General features: G+C 47.5%; 1 protein-coding gene across 3 annotated transcripts in view; it reads left to right on the top strand.

The window, feature by feature from the left end:
* The first annotated feature begins 17614 nt into the window (after positions 1 to 17614).
* Positions 17615 to 20407, top strand: part of FOXJ2 (forkhead box J2) — a 33291-nt gene continuing 30498 nt past the window's right edge. For all 3 annotated transcript variants that reach the window (XM_054039917.1, XM_054039925.1, XM_054039909.1), the window contains exon 1: positions 17615 to 18992. The gene's annotated coding sequence lies outside the window, so the exon portion shown is untranslated. The remainder of the gene's footprint in view (positions 18993 to 20407) is intronic.

The raw sequence follows: 20407 nt of genomic DNA, 5'->3' as shown, positions 1-20407 counted from the left end.
TCCTTATATCCATTCCTTTAGAAAACCTCCATTCTTTCCCTTCATTCCAGGAACCTTATTCTGTGTATAAGGTTCTTTCTCAGACACTCATCTTTATTTGCACCAAGAATAAAGTTGCCACATTATTCTTATTTTGGGTCAAATTTGTTAGGAATGTTAGAGTCATAGATTCATAGATTCCAAGGCCAGAAGAGACTACTGTGATCATCTCGTTTGACCTCCTGTATAACACAGGCCATAGCACTTCCCAAGAATAATTTTCTAGAGCGGATCTTTTAGAAAAAAATCCAAGTTTGATTTTAAAATGGTCAGTAACAGAGAAATCCAACACAATCCTCAGTAAATTGTTCCAGTGGTTAATCACGCTCACTCTTAAAACTTTATGCCTTATTTCCAGTCTGAATTTGTCTACCGTTAGGGTTGCCAGGTATCCAATTTCAACCGGAACGCCTGGTTGAAAAGGGACCCTGGCAGCTCCGGTCAGAACTGCTGACCGGGCCATTAAAAGTCCAGTTGGCAGGGCTGGCAGGCTCCCTACCCGGCTCCACGTGGCTCCCCAGAGGTAATGACATGTCCCTCCGTTCCACCTCCTCGTGGAGGCGCAGCCAGGGGGGCTCCACGTACTGCCCCCACCCTGAGTGCCAGCTCCGCAACTCCCATTGGCCAGGAACCGTGACCAATGGGAGCTGCAGGGGCAGCACCTGCGAGAGGAGGCAGTGTGCAAAGCCCCCTGGCCGCGCCTCACCTAGAAGCCTAGGGATGTCGCCATTTCCAGGGAGGCCCCCGAGGTAAGAGCCACCTAGAGTATGCAGCCCTCCTGCACCCCAAACCCTGCCCCAGCCCTGAGCCCCCTCCTGCACCCAAACTCCCTTCCAATGCTGGCACCCCCTCCCGCACACCAACACCCTTCCCCAGTCCGATGAAAATGAGCGAGTGAATGAGGGTGGGGGAGAGTGAGTGCCAGAGGTAGGGGGGGGAATGGAGTGAGCAGGGATGGGACCTTCGAGAAGCAAGGGGGCAAGGGTGTTCAGTTTTGTGTAATTAGAAAGTTGGCAAAGCTATCTAGCTTCAACTTCCAGCCATTGGGTCATGTTACGCCTTTGTCTGTTAGTTTCGAGAACCCATTGTTAAATACTTGTTTCCCAGATAGATATTTATAGACTGTAATCAAATCACCCTTTAAACTTCTCTTTATTAAGCTAAATAGATTGAGCTCCTTGAGGCTAACACTATAAGGCATGTTTTCTAATCCTTTAATCATTTTAATGGCTTTTCTCTGAATCCTCTCCAATTTGTCAATGTCCTTCTTGAGTTGTTGACACTGCTGGAACTGGACACAATATTCCAGCAGTAATCACACCAGTGCCAAATACAGAGGTAAAATAACCTCTCTACTCCTACTCGAGAGTCTCCTGTTTATGCATCCCAGGACCGCATTAGCTGTTTTGGCCACAGTGTCACACTGGGAGTCCATGTTCAGAGAACACATTAGTCACCCCAGCTCATACCACGGCTGCCATCCTGCCCTCAGTCATCATGTTTCCCTTTCATCTAGCATGTTAGGTCTCTCTGAAGTTCCTCACAGCCTTTTCTGCTCCTGACTGACCTACATAAATTTGGGTCATCTGCAAATTTTGCTACCTCACTACTCAACCCCCCCACCTTTCCATGTAATTAATAAATACATTAAACAACATGAGACATAATACAGAACCTTGATACCCACACCTTAATCTTTTGCCATAATGAAAACTGACCTTTTATTCCTTCTCTGCTTTCTGTCTCATAGCCAGTTTTTGATTCATGTCAATACTTTCCCTCTCACCCCATGACAACTTAGTTTCTTTGTTAGCCTCTTGTGCAAGACCTTGTTAAATGTTTTTTGAAAGTCTAAATAAATTGTGAACTGGTTCTCCTTTATCCACTGACTACTACTTTACTGACACATTCAAAGAAATGTAAGAGATTTAAAGAAACACAATTTTCTTTTGCAGCATCTGTACAGGTTAGACCCTATCACATCATCATCTTCCAGGTGTTTTATTGTTTTAAATTATCTTTTCAACCAATTTTCTAGGTACAGGTATAAGCCTTATTGATCGATCATTTGCCAGATCACTGCTAGACCCTTTTTCAAATACAGGAACAACATTTGCTACCCTCCAATCCTCTGGAACAATGGTTAGTTTATGAGAGATGGCATATTTTTGCTAGCAGTTGCTCAACTACTTCATACTTGGGCTCCTTCAGAACTCTTGGATGTAACCCATCTTGGCTTTGTGACTTATTGATTTTCAAATGATTAGGGCTGTCAAGCTATTTAAAAAATTAATCGCAATTAATCGTGCGATAAAAAAATTAATTGCAATTAATCACACTGTTAAACAACAATACCATTTATTTTAAACATTTTTGGATGTTTACTACATTTTCAAATATATTATTTTCAATTACAACACAGAATACAAAGTGTACAGTGCTCAGTTTATATTTATTTTTGATTACAAATATTTGCACTGTAAAAAACAAAACAAAAAATATTTTTCAATTCTCCTCATACAAGTACTGTAATGCAATCTCTTTATCATGAAAGTTGAACTTACAAATGTAGAATTATGTACAAAAAAACCTGCATTCAAAAATAAAACAATGTAAAACTTTAGAGCCTACAAGTTCACTCAGTCCTACTTCCTGTTCAGCCAATCACTCAGACAAACAAGGTTGGTTACAATTTGCACCTGAAAGTGAGAACAGGCATTCACATGGCACTGTTGTAGCCGGCATTGCAAGATATTTACGTGCCAGATGCACTGAAGATTCATATGTCTCTTCATGCTTCAACCACCATTCCAAAGGACATGCTTCCATGCTGATGATAACGATCCAAAGCAGTGCGGACTGACGCATGTTCATTTTCATTATCTGAGTTAGATGCCACCAGCAGAAGGTTCATTTTCTTTATTGTGGTTCGGGTTCTGTAGTTTCCACATCAGAATGTTGCTCTTTTAAGACATCTAAAAGCATGCTCCACACCTCGTCCCTCTTAGATTTTGGACAGCACTTCAGATTCTTAAATCTTGGGTCGAGTGCTGTAGCTCTTTTTAGAAATCTCACATCGGTACCTTCTTTGCGTTTTGTCAAATCTGCTGTGAAAGTGTTCTTAAAACAAACAGGTGCTGGGTTATCATCCGAGACTGCTCTAACATGAAATATATGGCAGAATGCAAGTAAAACAGAGCAGGAGACATACAATTCTCTCCGCAAGGAGTACAGTCACAAATTTAATTGATGCATTATTTTTTTAACGAGATCATCAGCATGGAAGCATGTCCTCTGGAATGGTGTCCGAAGCATGGAAGGGGCATACAAATGTTTAGCATATCTGGCACGTAAATACCTTGCAACGCTGGCTACAAAAGTGCTATGCGACCGCCTGTTCTCACTTTCAGGTGCCATTGTAAATAAGAAGCAGGCATCAGTATCTCCCATCAATGTAAACAAACTTGTTTGTATTAGCGATTGGCAGAACAAGAAGTAGACTGAGTGGACTTGTAGGCTCTAAAGTTTTACACTGTTTTATTTTTGAGTGCAGTTATGTAACCAAAAAAATCTGCATTTGTAAGTTACACTTTCACGATGAAGAGATTGGACTTCAGAACTTGTAAGAGGTGAATTGAAAAATACTATTTCTTTTGTTTATAATTTTTACAGTGCAAATATTTGTAATAAAAATACTACTACAAAGTGAGCACTGTGCACTTTGTATTCTGTGTTGTAATTGAAATCAATATTGAAAATGTAGAAAAACATCCAAAAATATTTAATAAATTTTAATTGGTATTCTATTGTTATAAGTGTGATTAATTGCGAATCATTTTTTAATCACAATTAACTTTTTTGAGTTAATCGTGTGAGTTAACTGTGATTGACAAATTATCAGTTTGCTTCAGCACCTCTTTTTCTGACACCTTGACCTCTGAGATCTCAGCTTGGTTACCAAAAAAGAGCAAGGAGGAGTCGGTATCTTCTCAACATCCTCTGTGCCAATAAAGCATTTAGCTTCTCAGCAATGTCCTTATCTTCCTTAATTGCTCCCTTTAACCTCTGGTGATCCAGAAGACCCACTGATTCTTTCACAGTCTTTCTGCTTCTGATATACTTAGAGAGTCATTTTTACACCTTTAGCTATTTGTTCTTCAAACACCATTTTGATACTTCCCAGAGAGGAGATGGGCACTGCCGAGATAAAAGCACCGCCCATTGAAACATCATGGAATGACAAGTTGGTCACGGATGCACACACACACACATGCACACAATTTCCCTTTTACATATTGCCTGCTTTAATTTACATTCCTGGTTATTGGCTTAACTAGGGTCAGGTTTCCAAATTTTGAAGGATTTCTGACTCAAATAGCCTCTCTCAGACATTGCCATTTAGCCATACTGGCTCACTCCTTACCTTCCTGGTTCCTTTTTTGCTCAGTGGTGCTCAGCATATCTTCTCAGACTCTTTTTTTTTTAAAGTAGCGTACGTGCAACCTCAATGGATTTCACATCCTTTACTTTTTGATATGCTTGCCTCTCATTCAGGATGAAATGGCATGACTGTTCAGTAGTTTGAGCTATTGTGATCAAATGTTACGTCCAGCCTACGTTCTCAGACTGGCCGCCTCCGAAGTGGAAGACTGACTGTAAAGGAGTACTGCTGGGTTTTAGAGTCTATGAGGTGTGGCTCTTCTTTGAAAAGCGACTGGAAACATGGCATTGTGTGAGTCTGTGTTTATTGTTTCATAGCCACTCCTGAATCAGATCTGCTCAAGCAAAAAAAGAAAAAAGTTTTTTCTACTGCCAGACCAACCACCTCAGCCTCAGATCCGAGAATCAACCTTTCCTTCTTGTGCATCATTGCCAATAACAAGGTTCTGCAGGCCAAAATCTGCCCTCAGTGACACCTGTACTACTGCACGATCTTCAATGGGTTTGCACAGGTATAACTGATTGAAACATAGCACACAATTCTGTTGATGTTGCAAAGGAAGGAATAGAATTCAGCTTCCGCTCGCTGAGCTATTTTGACTCATCAGGGCGAACGGGCATAAAAACAGTAAAAGCTTATTTTAATCAGTCGAGTCAGCAGATTAGTCAGAGCACATCCTGGGAACCTATCTGCTGAGTAAGAAGGCACCTCTTTTATATAGTAACTTTTGAAAGGACTGGGCTGTATCTGAGGTCTGCTCTTTGAGCCTGTAATGACACACCATACACAACTGTATCTCAGCAAACTTCTGGGCCCTACAATCTAAGGCTCACTATCTATCTGAAATACTTACATGGCTCCCATCCCAATAGTATCGGTGTGCCTCAAGATCATTAAGGTTTCAGAGTAGCAGCCGCGTTAGTCTGTATCCTCAAAAAGAACAGGAGTACTTGTGGCACCTTAGAGACTAACAAATTTATTAGAGCATAAGCTTTCGTGGGCTACAACCCACTTATGCATCCGAAGAAGTGGGTTGTAGCCCACGAAAGCTTATGCTCTAATAAATTTGTTAGTCTCTAAGGTGCCACAAGTACTCCTGTTCTTTTTAATCATTAGGGTATTTATCTTCATAACACCCCTGTGAGGTAGGAAAGTGCTATTATCCGCATCTCACAGATTGGGAACTGCGGAACAGATAAACTATAGATCTGATCTAAAGCCCAATGGAGTCTTTCCGTCAGCTCTAATGGGCTTTGGATCAGCCCCTAAGGATCAGATTTTTAAAGGGAATTAAACTTCTAAAGAGGCAGATAGTCGACTAAATCCACCATGTAGGTACTATGACATTTTCAAAACTGTCACTCAGGCACTGCCTCACTCCGTAGGTGCTTAAGGTTCTAGCAGTCAACAGTTTTAAAATAGCCTAAGTCAGTGGTTCTCAACCCACAGCCTGCTTGTGGCCCAATCAGCACACAGCTGCAGCTCATGTGACTTCCTCAGGGCCATGCAGGTAGTATATATATTGTGTGAATGTGGCCCACATAACACATAGAGAAATGGGCAACACGTGAACCGCCAGCTTGGGGAGGCTAGTCACCAGCCCCACCCCTTCTGCCCAAGGCTCCGCCCCTTCCACCCCCACTCCCCCGCTGGAGCCCAGAGCCCCCTGCCACACTGTGGCCACCAGCCCGGTCCGGCCCCAGGCTAGCCCCCCAGCCCCGGAGTGCCGGGAGAGCGTCCGGCATGCAGCCCCAGCCTCCCCAGCTCCGGTGTGTGGGAGGGCGGGTGGCTCCAGCCTCCCCAGCCCTGGAGCGTGGGAGGGAGGTTGGGTAGCGTGCAGCCGCATTCCTCTCAGCCCTGGCGCGCCGGGAGGTGGGTGGCCCCAGCCTCCCCAGCTCTGGAGCGCAGGCAGCATGCGGCCCCAGCCGGAGCACTGGGGTGCTGAAGCAGGACTAGAGCCGCTGCATGCAGGGAGCAGGGGGGCAGGGCCCCATGCCTGGCTGTTTGGGGAGGCACAGCCTCCCCCAGCCTATGGGACCCTCAGCCCATGCATAGAGAGCCCACAATGGTAAATAGGTTGAGAACCACTGACCTAAGGGCTGCTGCTGCCCCAAAGCGAATGAGCTGCTCAGAGCCCTAGCTCAAGCCAAAAGCCCAAAGCAGGATTTTTAAACTAGGTGAGGGAACGCCTATTTTGCCAAAAGGGCCCAATCCTGTGGGTGTAATCTGAGATTGCCTAAATTCATCAGACCCCACAGAGGGAGGTGGATGGAAGACAACTGGGTGAGAGAGGTATCAAGCATGAGCTGGAGACAGAGAGGGAGAGAGATGACTGTGGCTACTAGGGCATGGGCTACCTAAGCAGCTGACCTGGTTTAGGTGCCGGACTCTAGGAGAGCATTCACAGCTGAGGATCCTGAGTAGATCAGCCAGGCACACCAGGTCAGCTGCTTAGGCAACTAAGCCTCCCCCCAACCCCATCTTCCCTCTCTTTAACATTTCATTCTTGGCTAAGTTAGGCGGCTCCACACACCACTATCTGGCTCCTGAGAACACCTTTCTTAAGGCATTTAACTATCCTCATGCATTCTATAGGGAACCTAGGCAAAGCCACCTCACACAGGGCTGAAAATTCCAATTGGATTGTAGGCATTACTCCGCTCAGCCGAGCAACACCTAAATCTTTTTTAAAATCTGGCCCTAAGTGACTTGCCCAAGGACATATAGGAACACAGGAATTGCCATAGTGGAAAATGTAAGGTCCATCTAGTCCAGCATTCTGCCTCTGACAGTGGCTAATACCAGATGCTTCAGAGGGAGATGTCAGTATCCTGTAGTAGGCAGATGGGAGCTAATCTGCCCTCCCCCACATATATCTCATCCTGGTCCCTAATAGTTAGAGACTGACTGAAACCCTGAAGCACAAGGTTTAATATCCCTTCAAAATTTGTTACCATTAATTATAACTCTGGATATTCTTGATATCCATATAAATGTCCAGTACCTTTTGGAATCCTGTTAAGTTCTTGGCTTCAATTACTTCCTGTGGCAATGAGTTCCACAGTTTAATCACACATTGTGTGAAAAAGTATTTCCTTTTATCAGTTTGAAATTTCTCACCTTTTAATTTAACCAAATGTCTCCTTGTTCTTGGGTTATGAGACAAGGAGAACAGAAGTTCCTGATCTACCTTCTCTAAGCCCTTCATTATTTTAAATACTTTTATCACATCCCCTCATATCCGTTTCCTTTCTAAAGTAACAATACTAATCGTCTCTCTTCATATGAGAGATTTCCCAAGTCCTAGATCATTCTCGTTGCTCTTCTCTGAACACCCTTTAGTTCTGCAATATCCTTTTGGAGATGGTGTGACTAATACTGCACACAGTATCCAGATCAGGACACACCACTGATATATAAAGGCATTATAAAATTCTCTGTACCAACCTCCATGCCATTCCTTATGTATCTTATCATCATACATTTTTCTGACCGCATGTGCACATTGAGCAGAAGTTTTACTGAACTGTCTACAATAAGGCCCAGGTGACAGTTAGTTTAGAACCCTGTGAAGTGTATGACTGTCACACAGGAAGCCTGTGGCACAGCAAGGACTTAAACTTGCGTCACACAAGTATCAAGCTTTAGTGCCCTAACCACACTCCACCATCGTTCCTCACTCTGCCCTTTCATTTCTCCCCGTCTTCTTAAGGTTTACCAACACCTTAAAGGGCAGCTCTACCTTGAAGTGACTGTATTAAAATGACTTCTTACTCAGGTCTGCTCCTCACTATGGGTGAAATGTATCCCTGTGCAGAGGGCATGAGTGGAACTTAAGTAGGCATAGGCCTTGTGCTACCCCTCTATGAAGAGATGGATTTCACCCTATGTGATTTCAGTCATATCTGCTAACTTCAGTGAATAAAACAAGATTTTAACTGCTATTTTACTCCTGTCTACCCTGCAGAGTTCACACAGCTAAGGGATAATGACTGGGATACTATTCTGACTCATGCATCAACAGAAGAACTTTTAACTGAGTTCTGAATGCAAAATGTTTATTGTTTGTGATGCATGAACCAGAAGAACCAAGCCCAACTGTCAGATCCTATCTTATGTTTGCAGGACCAGCCATTAGAGAAAACACCGTTTTACTAGTAAACAGAACAGATCTAAAGTGGGGATTGCTGAGACACCAGCATGGAGCCTCATGATGCCATTTTTAGTGGCAATACTCACTTGAAAGGATTTTTTTCCTTACAAAGGTGTTTTTTAGGAGAACCACTGATGGCATTATATTAATTCCTTTCCCCTATGATCCTTAACCTTCCCTTGTTTTGAATCCCTTTCTTTGTCTTGTGGTGTTTGTATTATTAGACAGTGGCATTTCATAATGTGTTATTGATACCGCACTTGGGTTTTATTTTGTTGTGCAGTCCTGAATGGGTTGGAGATGGGGATTTGCGCATAACAGAAAATCTCACATTATTAATTATTAGTTTGTAGAATTTCTCTTCTAAATCCATGTAAGATCCAGGTCTCTTGTCATTAAAACTATTAATGAGCAAGATCCGTATTCTCTCAAAGACCCTCTCTTTGCACCCCACTGCAGTAACTGTGGTCAGCTAGAATCTTCATGGGAGCCAGGAACAGAGCACTCTCAGTGGGGAGTCTTCAACTGTGCTACCACCAGACTCCAGAAGCCCAAACTTAGTAAGCACCTATAGGGAGCAATACAAAACCAAACCTTCACACAGGCCATACTTAATAACAAAGCTAGAGGGTAGGCTAACATTGTTCCTCCTGGAAAACAGTTTCCAAGTCTGATCCAGATTAAGGTCTGAATTCACAAAGTGACTTAGGTGGTGAAATATACCCAAATGTTCCCAGCAAATGACTCACACCCCAAGCTGTAGATGAAGGTGAACACCCCCTCTTCACCCCCCGCCCTGGTCACTGCCAATCTGACCTGAGGGAAAATTCCTTCTCGACCCCACATATGGCCATCAGTTAAACCCTGAGCATGTGAGCAAGACCCAGCTAGCCACATACTTGAGAGAGAGAGAGAGATGCCACCTCAGAGCACCTGCTCACCCTGTCCAGTGTCCCATCTCCAGCTGTGGCTATCTGATGCTTCAGAGAAAGGAGGGAGAAAAAAACCCACACACCACAAAAACCCTCAGAATACATTAGGGGGGTGATGCACGGAAGAAATCCCTTCCTGACCCCTGCAAGCAAGTAGCTGAAGCCATGAAGCATGAGATTTTAGGAGCATACAACATAAACCGAAATGGACCTCCAAGGCTGCCGAGACCTATCCGCCATCAGCACAAGCAATCCTATCATACAATCCCACTCATAAATTTGTCCAGTTGTCTCTTAAAACTGTTTGCCCCCAAAGCTCCTATTGGCAGGCTTTTACAGAACTTCACTCTTCTGATAGTTAGAAACCTTCTTGTTCCAGCCTGAATTTTTTCGTGGCCAGAGTACACCCATTTGTTCTTGTGCTATGCCAACTTAATAATGCCACCTTCACAAGAGGTGTAGAATCAATGTAAATGTAGTTAGGTCGATAGTGCCAGTGTAAACACTGTGTTTCTTACATCAGTGGTTCCTAACCAGGGTTTCAGGGCCCCCTGGGAGGGCACAAGCAGGTTCCAGGGGGTCCTCCAAGCACAGTCAGCGTTAGACTAGCTGGGGCCCAGAATGACATTATTACATTGAAAGCCAAAAGCCCCACCGCATGGGGCTGAAGCCCAGGGCCTTGAGCCCCATCACCCAGGGCTGAAGTAATGCAGCTTTGCGTGGGCCCCTCTGGCATGGGGCCCCAAGCAATTGCCCTGTTTGCTACCCTCTAATGCTGGCCCTGGCTTTTATATGCAGAAAACCAGTTATTGTGGCACAGGTGGGCAGTGGAGGTTTTTATAGCATGTTAGGGGGCCTCAGAAAGAAAAAGGTTGAGAATCCCTGGCTTACATAAATGGTTATTGGCTTTCAGAAACCATCCCACACTGACAATCCAATCGGTACAAGCACACCTGGTCAGGACATGCACCAGAGACACAAGGAACAAAGTGTAGACACATACAAGCGATGTAATTACTTGGGCAGCTGTATGCCAACATTTAGTGCATACTTGCCCTCACAGTGTCACAGCTAAATACAAGGTGGAACAGATTATTTAGCATAAGTAGTTAAAACATATTCCAAGGGACCATTCAAGGTGAAGTGTCCTGTTAACACCCCTCCAGTCATAGGGAGGGAGGGAGGGAAGGAAGAGGAAAACAGCTGAGATTGTTAATGGGATACAAACTGTTGGAATAAGCCATAAATCCAATGTCTCCATTCAGTCCATGATTTTTAGTATATAAAGGGTTACCATATGTCCGGATTTCCCCGGACATGTCCGGCTTTTTGGTACTCAAATCCCCGTCCAGGGGGAATTTTCAAAAAGCCAGACATGTCCGGGGAAATAGGGAGGCATAAGCCAGGGTCCACCCGGCACCAGCACAATCTGCCGGGTCCGCAGCGCAGCCCAGCCGCCCCGGCTACATTGTAGCGAGCTCGGGCAGGGGAGGGGAAGGTGCAGCCGCAGAAGGTGGCGGAGGGGCCGCTGCTGCCCCCGCAGGCCGGGCGGACTGCGTGCCCCAGCCAAGCCCACAGGACCACGGGGAGGCCGGGCCCAGCCAGCGGCTTGGCCTTCCCTCGCGGGCGCAGACCCCCCGGCCACTGGGGGACCCTTCCTGCGGCCCCTGCGCCGCGGGAGCTGTTCCAGTGGGGACAGACAGGCCGGGGAAAGTGCTCAGCGGCAGTAGGAAGGAGGCCCGCGGCATGGGGTGGGGAGTGCGGCTTGTGCCGGGGCTGCAGGGACCCGTGCCGCCCCAGTCGCCGCTGAGCCTCCGAAGCCCCCGCCAGGCAGAGGCTGCCAGGTGAGCGGGGGTGCAGGGCGAGGAGGAGCAGGGCAGGTAGGGCATAGATAATGCAGAGGTAGGGGACGCAGAGGCTGTGGGGGGGGGGCGAGTGGGGAGCAGGGGTCACAGAGGCTGCAGGGGCGGGGGGGTGCAGGGGCTGCAGGGCGAGTGGGGAGCAAGGATCACAGAGGCCGCAGGGGCGGGGGGTGCAGGGGCTGCAGGGTGAGTGGGGAACAGATGTCACAGAGGCTGCAGGGCAAGGGGGGGTGCAGTGGCTGCAGGGTGAGTGGAGAGCAGGGAAGCACTTAGCTGCAGGGGAGGGATAGCTCAGTAGTTTGAGTATTGGCCTGCTAAACCCAGGGTTGTGAGCTCAGCCCTTGAGGGGGCCACTTAGGAATTTGGGGCAAAATCAGTACTTGGTCCTGCTAGTGAAGGCAAGGGGCTGGACTTGATGACCTTTCAAGGTCCCTTCCAGTTCTAGGAGATAGGATATCTCCATTAATTTAATTTAAAATTCCCCCAACCAAGATCAGAGCAGGAGGGAGGAAGGGGAATGCAGGGTGCTCAGAAGAGGGGGCAGAGCTGGGAAAGGGGTTGGAATGGGAATGGGGGCAGAGTTGGGGCAGGGCCAGGTCCCCCATGGAGTGTCCTCTTTTTTCAGTATTGAAATATGGTAACCGTAGTATATAGCAAAGTTATGAATTTAAGCTTCCAGGTAAGTCTTTTGAAAGCGCTGTGCAGGTTTCCTTTGGAGCTGAGGACTGACAGGTCAGATACAGAGATCGCTTTGTGGGTGAGTATTTTTCACAAAGCAATCACTCCGTCTCTCTAATAGCCTGGGACCAACCTGGCTACAACGCCACGGCAGGAAACACTGGGGCGGCATAGCAAGGGCTGCACAGAAACAGTCGCTTAGGGAAACACACTTACAAACGTGTCTTGTATCAGAGGGGTAGCCCTGTTAGTCTGAATCTGTAAAAAGCAAGAGGGTCCTGTGGCACCTTTAAGACTAACAGAAAAGTGTCTTGAATACTGAGGTAAGGGCCAGGGCAGCAACAGGCTCTGCTCAGCCCCGCGCACAGTCACGGCAGAACAAGCCAGTCCTGACCCCTTCTAAGGGGGTCAAGGGGCTTCTGCCCGCCCACGTGGCCCCGGCCCCAGCGGAGCCTGCCGCAGGCGGTGCCAGGGGACGGGCCACTGCTGAGAGCGGGACTGACGTGGACACCCGAGCTCCAGCCTGAGAACACCCCAACCCGCAGCCCGCGCGACCATAGGACATGCACCGCCTGTATCGCCCCCACCCCTAACCGTTCAGGAAGTTGTCACGCTGGACAGGAAGTGCCCCCGTTTTACAAGCAACAACCGCTCCCCACCCCCCTCTTCGTCTCCGGTCCTTGCTCCCTGAGCCGCAACCAAACCGCACGGACACGCTCAACCCGCCACTTGATTGACATGTCGTTGGCAACCAATGGGGGCTCCTTCTTACTCGCGCTCTGGACCGCCTCCTCCCCGTCCTTGACCAATCGAAGGGGCAAATTACCCTCCATCCGCTATCTGATGGATGGGATCACCAGCCAATCAGCGACGGAGGTTGGATTTTCATCCCCCTCCAATTAGCATTGAGGAATGAGGGAGGTAGCGGGAACGGGCCTGAAGGGGGGGGGTGCCAATCCCCCTTGGAACCACTGATAAGGGGGGAGGGGCGGAGAGTGCGCGCGGCAGGGCCCCTGCCCAGAGCGCGGTGCTCCCGTAGCCCGACTGGGCGCCCGCGCAGGGGGCGGGGCCGGGCGGCAGCGTTTGTCCAGCGCTCCCCCCGCCCCCGGGAATGGAGGGTTCGGGCCCCAACCCCGGGGCGGGGAGCAGCCGCCTGGAGCCCTGATAACGCGCCGCCCCGCGGCGCTTCCCGGGTGGCTCCCCCTGCGGCTCTTCGCCTCAACCACACGTTCCCAAGCTGGGTTCGACACGGGCCTGGGTGGAGCCGCTTGGGCTCTGCGTGTGGGGCTTAGTCAGCTCCTTAAGGTGGATCCGCGCAATTGGCCAGAAAGTCCTCGCACATCCCTGCAGTCCCCCCAGCTACGCTCTCCCGCCCCGGCTCCTCACACAGCCCTGCCAATGTGTCTCAACCCTGCCAGTCTCTCTCCCCTCTGAGCTCCCCATACAGCCTGGTCGATGTCCCTCAGTCCGGCTCTGCAGCCCCCGGTTATTCCAGTGGTGGGCTCCTCACACAGCCTGGCCAATGTCATAGAAGATTAGGGCTGGAAGAGAACTCAGGAGGTCATCTAGTCCAATCCACTGCTCAAAGCAGGACCCACCCCAACTAAATCATCCCAGCCAGGGCTTTGTCAAACCAGGCCTTAAAAACCTCTAAGGATGGAGATTCCACCACCTCCCTAGGTAACCCATTCCAGTGCTTCACCACCCTCCTAGTGAAATAGTGTTTCCTAATATCCAGCCTAGACCTCCCCCACTGCAACTTGAGACCATTGCTTCTTGTTCTGTCATCTACCACCACTGAGAACAGCCGAGCTCCATCCTCTTTGGAACACCCCCTTCAGGTAGTTGAAAGCTGCTATCAACTCCCCCCTCCCCCCTTCTCTTCTGCAGATTAAGCAAGCCCAGTTCAGTCAGCCTCTCCTCGTAAGTCATGTGCCTCAGCCCCCGATCATTTTCGCTGCCCTCTGCTGGACTTTCTCCAATTTGTCCACATCCTTTCTGTAATGGGGGGCCCAAAACTGGATGCAATACTCCAAATGTGGCCTCACAGTGCCAAATAGAAGGGAATAATCACTTCCGTTGATCTGCTGACGATGCTCCTACTAATGCAGCCCAATATGTCGTTGGCCTTCTTGGCAACAGGGGCACACTTCAGACTCATATCCACCTTTCGTCCACTGTAATCCCCAGGTCCTTTTCTGCAGAACGGCCACTTAGCCAGTCAGTCAGTCCCCAGCCTGTAGCAATGCATGGGATTCTTCTGTCCTAAGTTCAGGACTCTGCACTTGCCCTTGTTGAACCTCATCAGATTTCTTTTGGCCCAATTCTCCAATTTGTTTAGGTCACTCTGGACCCTATCCCTGCCTTCCAGCGTATCTACCTCTCCTGTCAGTTTAGCATCATCCGCGAATTTGCTGAGGATGCAATCCATCCCATCATCCAGATCAATAATGAAGATGTTAAACAAAACCAGCCCCAGGAACCTTAGCCCTGCTATTCCAGTCCTGGGCTCCCCACATAGCTCTGCCAATGTCCCTCTGTCCTGCCCTGCAGCTCGCCTGCTATTCCAGTTCTGGGCACGCCACAGCGCCTGGCCAATGTCCCTTGGCCCTGCCCTGCAGCCCCCCCTTATCCTCCCTAGCAGGGAGGGATAACTCAGTGGTTTGAGCATTAGCCTGCTAAACCCAGGGTTGTGAGTTCAATCCTTAAGAGGGCCACTTAGGGATCTAGGGCAAAAATCAGTATTTGGTCCTGCTAGTGAAGGCAGTGGGGTGTACTCAATGACCTTTCAAGGTCCCTTCCAGTTCTAGGAGATAGGATATATTTATTTGTCACCCCATGGGTGAAAATACGTCTATGCAACTGTGGATGGTTAAGAGGGTAGGTATTTTATATCCTGGAGATATGAGCGTCATATAGGTATATAGCATGGGACCACATATAAGAGCTGTGTGTTATATACAGCAGGAAAATGTAAATTTATCACATTGTGGAGAGGTGGACAATTATTATATGGAACAAGGCATTTGGAGTGGAGCTGGGGGGTGGATGAGGGGAGCTGCAGAAAAGATCTATTGTTTGGAGGAGATATTCTTTCATGATCATTTATGTTATTAAATGGTTATCTTTTATTATATTCAGTGAAGGACATAGATTATTTCAGGTAGGGATTATCATTGGAAGATTAAATTATCCCACAGGGAAATAGGAGATAATCACAGGGGTCATGAATTATTCTAAGGGAGTATGAGATTATTTCCGTTATCTTAAAGGGGTATATTAGATTATCAAATACAAAATTATGAAATTAACATGTAGGATATATCATGCCAGAAAGGTATACAATTATCATATTGTGTTTGTGAAATTATTACTCAGGATACGTGGCTATCACAGTGCAGGGCATAAGATTACCACATAGGAGGATGTATTGCACCAAAGGAAAAGAATTTAGCATATGGGGAGATAGGAGTTTGTCACATGAAACTTTATGTGTTGAGACACAAGAAACTATACAGGTAAGAGATGGCACTTGAAGAAATAGGGGTCTAAAATTAGGTTTGTAAATGCATGTTTAGGCATTGACCTCAGTGTGACCCAGTGGGTGCTCAGCATTTTTGCAAATCAGGCAAGTACCTAAACATGGATTTAAAGTGCCCAATTTTAAGCTCCTATTTCTGAAAATCTTGATCAAGATTATCACACGAAGAATAGATGGCACTAGCTAATATATTACATAGGGATATACAGTATGTATTTCCACATGGTAGTATGAGATTTTAACAAGGAAGAATGAGACTGGGGAACATGGCATTTAGGAAATTTTCATTTGTACATTTTTTCAGGAATAGTAAAGTAAAACCCAAAGAAACATGGTTTTGAAAAAACTATTGTTAGGGGGAAATAAAAATATTAGAGTATCTTCAGGTCACATTAGATTACAAAGGTATCTGTTTACCACTACTGTTAATTGTGAATGAGAAAACAGGCCTTTATTAGCCAGGATGTAGAAATTTACCACCATCCCACTACCAAAAGCTGTGGGGTCCTGACTGCCAAAAACAAAGCCACCTTTCTCACCTCTCTGGATACCAGAAACCACAAGTGCTGACCATCCATCTGTCAAAATCTCCAGCTTTCCCGGATATATTCACCATTCAGTCAAGTGTTTTCTACATAAAAATCTGTGAAAACTTGAAAGTATAGGGACATCATAAATTGAATTTAATATAAAAATAAATTACACAAGGACAACTCTATTTTTTTTTCTGACTCCATCTGTTGTCTCTGGGGGCAGCAACCATCACTTTGTTCTGTGTTTGTTCAGTACCTTGCACAATAGGGTCTGGGAAGGAAGGAAGATTATTACACTGGCTGGGATTTGATGGAGGGGATTACCACAAGATTTAGAGGGTTAGGAAATTTATCACCTGGGTTGGGGGGAGATTATCATATGAGTTGAGGACCCCATGAGGACATGGGAGATTGTCAAACTGGGACACTAGGTGGAAGGTTGGGAGTAGGTTATCAAATAGATTGTGGGGATTCTTAGCAGGTTTGATGAATTGTTTTGAGGAGATAATCACATGGCAGGGTTAAAAGATTATCTCAGATTGGGGGGATATCACCAGAGGAGCTACAGTCACATAGGCTCAGGGATAGTAAGAGATCATTATGAACTTGGACATTACATGGGTTGGGTGAGGTTAACACACATATCTGAATTATCTCACCTAGATAAAATTATCATCTGGGTTGGAGGGACATTATTACATGTGGGATTGCAGGAAAGTTGTTATATATTGATGGATAATAGCAATATTCACTTTAAAGCACTTTTTAGATTTGTATTTAAAAATTTACAGCTGTGGGAAATTGGGGGGGTAATAGATATTTAATGACAGTAGATGCTGAGATTCAAGAAGTTAAAGCTTTATAACCATTAACAACTAATTGTCAACATCACATGTCAACATATACAAATATCATTAAATCAAACTCTAATAAATTCGCAACTAGCATTTGTTTTACTTTGCCTAGCTGTACATTTTGATTATTGATGGAAATATTTTTTTCGTTGGTTTGTGTGTGTGTACTGTGAAATTGACATTTACCAACATTTACTGATAAAAATCTAATCTTTCCAAGCCTGATTATTGCCTGATTTGTCATAGGGATACTGATGTGTGTGTTAGTGTTATTGAGAAGATGATCGTGTAGGGGGAATATTACATGGGTTGGGATTATGGATCGGGGCGTTATTCCCCAAACGGATGGGGGGGGGGATTTTCCAGGTGGGTTTAGGAAGTTATTCCTTGGGGTGGGTTTAGGGGGGTTATTCTCTAGGCGTGTTGCGGGGGGGGGGGGGTTATTCCCGGGGTAGGCTGGGTATCCCCCTCTCTAGGAGCCTCCTTAACCCGGGGAGGCGGGGGCGGCCGCGGCCGGGGGGAGCCGGGGGAGGCGGAGCGGAGGCCGGGGAGGAGCCGGGGCCTGCAGTGGAGCCGCAGCCGGAGCCGCAGCCGCAGCAGCCGTGGGAGCGGCGGGGCCCGGGAAGACTCAGCGCCGCCCGGACGGGGCCCCCCGCAAGGAGCCCGGGGAGCCCCCCAGGAACGAGCCCGAGGCCCGGCGGGAGGTGGTGGAGGCGGCCGCCCAGCCCCGCTCAGGCCCAAGAGCCGCCGCGGCCTCCAGTGGCAGCCGGGCCCGGGCGAGAGGAGCCGGGGCCTGGGGAGGGGGAAGCCAGGGAGAGCCCCCAGCTAGCCCGGGGTGACAGCCCCGTCCCCCGCCGCGGGAGAGACCCCAAATCCCAGCCGAGGGGCGAGAGCCTCCTAGGCAGCTCCGTGATCCCCAGCCACGAGGGAGAGACCCCGATCCCCAGCCCCAAATATCTGCCAAGCGGCGGACTCAGCCCACTGACCGGGGCGAGACCCTCTGCAGCCCCCTACCCATCCGGGGTGGCGCCACCCTTAGCTCCCCAGTACCTCGTCAGAGGGCGCAGAGAGACACCCTCCCCCATCCCTCCAGATCTAAAATAGACAAGGAGACACCCCCTCCCCCATTTTTCCCAAGCCCAGCCAGACAGTCAGTGGGGAACTTCCAGGAGAGAGACCCCTTATGTCCATCGGGGACAGAACAACCCCTCAAATACTTAGCCAGAAAGAAGCAAAACACCAAATAGTTACCCAGTAATTAATTAACACCCATTCAGTACCCAACAAGAAAGTAAGGCCCGGGGAAGAGGCACCTCTCACCGACTGGCAGTGCCTAGAACCCAGTTCTAGATACCAACCTGGCAAGGGGCACTCCCTCCTGAAAGAGGAAATATCCTCACACTCTTATAAAGAGACTGTCCCAAATATCCCATGTAAGGTGGGGGAGAAACACCTGCCAGCCAGCCACCAGGGAAGAGAAAAGAGACTTCCCTGAAATATCCGCAGTTAGCAAGAGGAACTCCCCCAGAGAAGTTGGAGATTTGCCTGCCCCAAAAGGGGACGTGAACCTATAGGGAAGAGAAGAGGGCTCCCCAGCTAGGGAGGGAAGGGGGAATTGATCTCCCATATAACCAGAGAGCCAGTGGGGAGAAGAAAACAGTATCTCCCTGGAGTGACATCCCTTAAATAGTTAGCTATTAAAGAAGAGACAAAGGAGGAGATCCCTATCCTAGGATACCACCAGCAATTTAGGGGGCAGACCACCCCAAGCAGATCATTCTACCTCTCAGGGTCCCGACTTCATCCACAATCCCCCCACTCTCAAAATCTGAAGATCTTGGAATAGCTGGCAGCAATGCTCTGAGGATGGAGTCCAGGGGAGGAGTGTGAAGGGCAGCACCCCAAAAACCAGTGCTGGAGATAACGCCCCCCCTCCCTACAGAAAATCTTCCAGACAGAGTAAGTGACCACATTACATCACCCCTCTTTTCCCTTCAGTTCTCCTTCTGACTATTCCTCTCTATCCTTCTCACTTCCCATCAATTTTCTCTTCTGTCTATACCTCTCTGTAGCTCTCTCCATCTTCCCATTTCTAAATACTCCCCACCCTTCTTCCTCGGTGTGCCTTTCTCCATTTTTATTTCTGGAATTAATTGTCTCCTTTTATTCATTATAAAGAACCAGCCTGATTTTCTTTCCAGTGCATTGCTTTTTGGAGACCCTAGCCTCAGGGTATTGTATCCAAGTCCCTCTGGCATTCCCCATCCACCATCAGTCATTAGTGTATTGACTTTATTGTGGACTCAGCCTTCATCATCACTGAAATGAAATACATTTCTCTCATCCAGGGGGTAATACATAGGATCATGTTGATTGAAAAGACTGTGGAGGGGGAGGGTGAATCCTAGCACTGGTGCTCTAGGGGTGTGTCTCATGTAATGCTCATGAGGCTATGTGTGTGAATCTTGCTGCTAGTAACCTAGGGGTTGCAGAAACCCACTGTGCTTGGGACTGGGAGTTGTGTGAATATCAGTATTAGTACTCTCGGATGTAGATCCACTGTATGCAGGGGCTCTGGGAATGAGCCCGTTGGTGTGAATCCCATTGTACCCAGGGTCTAGGAATGACAATCTCAGTGGTAGTACTGGTGGAACCCACTTTCAAAACTAAGAGGAGCCATTCCATTGCTACCGGTACTACCCTTCACATGTGGATCCTGCTCTATTTAGGGTCTGGGAATGTGAATGCTGATGCTTGTGTCATGGGGTACAGGCCCTGCTGCCTTGTGAAAATGGGATAGTTAAATCCCACACCAAGGGAGCCCTTTGACACTACCACAGTGCTCCCTCTCCTTCCCCAGAAAACACAGTTATCCTGGGTCATTCACTGGGAAATCAAGTCCAAAAGAGACATCACCTCAGAAGAGACAAATTCAGATTCCTTTAGCAGATGCAGCACCCCAAAGACAATCCCATAAAAATCCCAGTCTGAGGTATCCCTTTCCCTGTTCAAGATACTGGCATAAGTTCATTCTCCTGAGACAGTCGCAAGGAAATCCAAGGCCAAAGGATCCCTTGCTGTGACAGATACCAACTCAGACTCCAGTAGGAAAATACGTAGTAACAGGGAAATCCAAGAATGATGATCAAGAGGGATTTCTTGGTGTAATTGGACAGTAAACTCAGACAAAAGAGTGTGAGGGGGGTAATCAATCCCCAGATGACACCCCATCTTTGCCATTGCATTTTGACCTCTCTGTGATTCTTAGGGTGGCACAGTGGATTTTATAGAGGGAGACTGAAATCATAATGTTTGTGTTCTGGGGGTGCTATAAGATGCCTTCCCACTTGTTGCTCTCCAGTTTTGAAATCCAT

The sequence above is a fragment of the Malaclemys terrapin genome, chromosome 1, assembly GCF_027887155.1.
Source record: "Malaclemys terrapin pileata isolate rMalTer1 chromosome 1, rMalTer1.hap1, whole genome shotgun sequence".
NCBI classification, from domain to species: Eukaryota; Metazoa; Chordata; order Testudines; family Emydidae; genus Malaclemys; species Malaclemys terrapin.
This window is presented reverse-complemented; position numbering and strand designations above follow the sequence as displayed.